At 40.0% G+C, this 4,461-nt stretch overlaps 1 protein-coding gene across 1 annotated transcript in view; it reads right to left on the bottom strand.

The window, feature by feature from the left end:
* MTFMT (mitochondrial methionyl-tRNA formyltransferase) overlaps positions 1-4,461 on the bottom strand; it is a 41,440-nt gene that overhangs the window by 814 nt on the left and 36,165 nt on the right. The gene's annotated exons all lie outside the window — the stretch shown is intronic.

The raw sequence follows: 4,461 nt of genomic DNA, 5'->3' as shown, positions 1-4,461 counted from the left end.
CTTAAAGAAAATAAGAGAATATTAATATATTTGTAAACATTATTCTCAAGTAAGATGTTGCAGAGGTCACGACTCTCTTTTTCAATAGCATATTTTCAGCTGTGATAAGGTAGAATAACATGTTAAATCTCGTTTTAGGAAGTTTTTTAGTGATCCTGCCACAAAGTCTGTTGAAAATGCTTCTTCCTAATCTGTATTAGGGAAAACTTGTACTCTAATAAAAGCCTTTCCCTTTACCCAGGCAATTGTTTTGGGAATTAAGGTCAAGAGAGGATCCGAGTAAACTATCTTAAACTATGACCTCTGCCCTCCTGCTCAGGAGCTTTGGATTCCAGTCTAGAACCTGGACGAATCTCAAACGCATTTCTCAAGAACACAATATATCCATCACCCCCCAGCCAAAATCACCTTTCAGTAATAGAGAGATCTTTTATTATAAGCACCACATAGGAACTATACAGGGAATGTGTTTTCACGGAAGAATTTTAACCTCGGACTTTTTCCCAAAAACTTAGGTAATGAATGGGATAACTGGCAAATCACTGGTTGTATATAAAACCCATTATGGGTACCCATTACATTGTTTATCTTCTCCCACAGTGGTCTGGGAGCTGTAATTTTTTTTTTAATTAAAATTTTTCTTTTTAGGGCCAAGCCAGCAGTATATGGAAGTTCCTAGGTTAAGGATCAAACTGCAGCTGCAGCTGCAGGCCTACTCCACAACCATGGCAACACTGGATCTGAGCCCCTCCTGTGACCTATGCTGCAGCTTAGGGTTAAGCTGTGGATCCTTAGCACATGTGACCTATGCTGCAGCTTAGGGTCAAGCTGTGGATCCTTAACACAGTGAGCAAGGCCAGGGATCGAACCCACATCCTCATGGATGCTAGTCAGATTCTTAACCAGCCTAGCCACAACAAGAACTTCTGGGAAATTTAATTTAGAGCAAAGGGAACAGAGTGCTTTAACTAATGCCTTAGCTATTATAATCTGGCTAATAATAAATACTAAATGTGTACTGAATGAATTGATGTGCAAATAAAGAAATCAATCCACATGTATTCCTAAATCTGTACTCCTTAGATCCCATACTCCCAGACCTCGCTTGACTATCAGCCCTAATGAGACTTGAACTATGGATATGTGTAAATGGATTAGAAGTCCTTATTCTGTTAATTTGGTAATATTTTTTAACTTGACTCTTGATAATGGAAAACCATGCAGACTATTGCCTTTGGAATGGATAAGCAGTGAGATCCTGCTGTATAGCACAGGGGACTATATCTAGTCACTTATGATGGAGCATGATAATGTGAGAAAAAAGAATGTATACATGTATGTGTGACTAGGTCACCTTGCTGTACAGTAGAAAACTGACAGAACACTGTAAACTTACAGCTATAATGGAAAAAATAAAAATCATTTAAAATTTAAAAAAAGAAAACTATTTCACTATGTGGATACACTTTGTTATATGTATACTTTTATTAAAAGAGCAAACCCAAAATAATGAATGTTTTGTTTCCCTTAGAAAAGGAACCCATGGTCATGTTTGGTTCTTCACTTGTTCCGTAACGTTTGGCAAGCACCTCGTGCATTCCCTAATCTGAACAAGGAACAATTTTTTTTTTTTTTTTTGGTCTTTTTAGGGCCGCACCCATGGCACATGGAGGTTCCCAGACTAGGGATCTAATCAGAGCTGTAGCCTCTGGCCTACACCATAGCCACAGCAATGCGGTATCTGAGCCGCTTCTGCAACCTACACCACAGCTCATGGCAATGCCAGATCCTTAACCCACTGAGCAAGACCAGGGGTCAAACCTGTGTCCTCATGGATGCTAGTCGGGTTCATTAACTGCTGAGCCACAACGGGAACTCCTGAACAAGGAATATTTAATATCTGTGAATTCTAGCTGTTCAATAACCACAACTGCAGGGAGCCAACTTTTGACCCAGAGCAAGCAACGGTGCAGGCAGACCCAGTGGATATGGCTGGGAGGGTTTGCAGCTGTCATGGTTGGGGTATGCCAGCTAGTTCCCACAGCACCAATCCTAGTGTGAGAATCTCACAAACTGGAATGTTCCCAAAATACTCTGAACACGAAGCCAGAAGTAAACAGGTGGCCAGCTGGTTCCTAGAATTTCCCAAACCCAAGCTCTTTCCCTCAAATTGATCTTTTGACAAGATAATATTTTTTTTAAAACACATGCGCAAAATAATTCTAGATATATCTCTCATGCATGTACACAGACCAAACAGAGTAGTGGTTACCTCTGAGGAGAAACTGGGGATGGCTTTAGATTTTAGTATTTCATTTTATATAAGCATCTATCCATATGTTATCATGTGATTTAAAAAATCGCTTAGGAGTTCCTGCTGTGGCACAGTGGGTTAATGATCTGGCTTGTCTCTGTGGCATTGCCGATTGGACTCCTGGCCCGGCACTGTGGGGTAAGGATCCAGGGTGGCCACAGCTGTGGTGTAGGTCACAAATGTGGTTCGAATTCGATGCCTGGCTTGGGAACTTCCATATGCTACAGATGCGGCTGAAAAAGGGGGGAAAAATTACTTAAAGGCAACTATATTCTTTGCTTTAAATGCTGCTCTGAACCCTGCTCTAAATCCTTCAATAGCTCCCCATTGCCTTTAAGCTAAAGTCCAGGATGCATAGGCTAGAGCAGGTCTGGCTCTCCCAAAGAGCCCAGTATACCCTATTAGGTCTCAAACCTCTAGGTGTTTGTATACAATCTTCCTTCCACTCAGAGTGCCTCCCTACACTTGACTCAGCAGAATGAATTACCCCTATTTTGCCCCAGGAAATACATGTGAAAAAGTAAAAGAGGAGCAAAACAGTTTTTCCACACTAATAGCAATTCTTGGAATGCCATACTTCTAAGGCTTTCTAGAGTACAGTTGACTGCAGTGTTCTATATCAAATATGCTGAGGACCAAGATTGAAAATGAATGCTGTTTGTTCAGTGCCAGACCCAGGCTGTGTCATATACACACTGTACTAGATTGTAGGGATCAGACACCAAGTGGGAATTCTAAAACTGCCCAAGAAAGATACTGACATGACTATTCTATAGCTTTTACCTAAAGGTCCTATCAAACAAGTTATATACTGTTTTTTATAATTAACAATTTATTATCATCCAGGAGTCAAGAAACCTGAGTTTATCCTCGAGCAAGACATTTCTTCTTGCTGGGTGTGGTTTCCTTCTCTGTAAAATGAGTCCAAAGTTAGACTAAATGATCTCTAAGTTCTTTCCAAGTCTAAGATTTTAGATTATGAGAGCTATATTACAGAATCTTTACAATAGCCTTTCCTCAAAGCTGCTCTTCTCTGATAAACACCCCCTCCACTGTCACACCCTTCCAATCAGAAATTTAAAAAGCAGCCTGCACACAATTTTTTTTTTTTTTTGCTTTTGGAGGCATGTGGAGGTTCCCAGGCTGGGGTCGAATCAGCGCTGCAGCTGCCAGCCTACACCACAGCCACAGCAATGCCAGATCTGAGTTCATCTGCAACCTACACCACAGCTCACGACAATGAGGCCAGGGATCGAACTCGCAACCTCATGGTTTCTAGTCAGATTCGTTTCCACTGTGCCATGATGGGAACTCCCAAAATTGCTTCTTTATGCTTTGTTGTTTTTGTTCTGGTTTGGTTTTTGGCCATGCCTGTGGCATGTGGAAGTTGGAACCTGCACCACAGCATAACAACCCCGGATCCTTAACCACAGGGCCACCAGGGAACTCCAAAATTGCCTCTTTATGGAAACAATATTTTGACTTCTTGGGTAAGTTCATGTTTGATCATTACTAACTTTGTAAATCAAAAGTTCCTAAGAAAAGTCACCACATCTTTTGAATCATCTGCTAACTTAGAAGCCCATTAATGTTTCTTCCATAAATAACAATTTGATAATCTACCTTCTAGAAGAGTTGCAATAAAAAAAAAGAATTCTGGGAAGCAAGAGCTATACTATTGTACTAAATAAAGTATATACAAAATAAAGCAGCTTCTATCTGTAGGGTTTTAGAAAAATTTCTGAATTCTTAGAGGTAATAAAGTGTTTAAATAGTAACTAAAGTGGGAAAATCTTTTTGAAATTGTCTAGCCTAATGCCTGCATATAATGGACGCTCAATTAACATGTGCTCCTATTTCTTCATTTCTGAGCAGCAGAGCCTAATGCATAAATCCCTTGATCAAGGATGGAAACATTTGCCATAGAGGCAGGGTAGAAAAATGGTTAGGCCCATAGACTTGTGTCAGAGTATGAAACCTAGCTCCACCTCTTATTAGCTATCTAAGAGTCTGGAAATATGAGGATCAGTAACATTATCTGTCTCATCGGGTTATTGTAAAGATAAAATGAAATAGTTAAAATCAAGTCCTTAGAAACATGGCTAGCATTTAATAAACATTTGCTAATAATAATGGTATTGAGAACC

This window comes from Sus scrofa, chromosome 1, assembly GCF_054392235.1.
Source record: "Sus scrofa isolate SSC_HxYL_T2T_F1_AM1 chromosome 1, Sscrofa_HxYL_maternal_Yorkshire_Landrace_v2.0, whole genome shotgun sequence".
Classification (NCBI taxonomy): Eukaryota; Metazoa; Chordata; class Mammalia; order Artiodactyla; family Suidae; genus Sus; species Sus scrofa.
The sequence above is the reverse complement of the archived record's forward strand: the minus strand, read 5'-3'. Positions and strand labels throughout refer to the sequence as shown.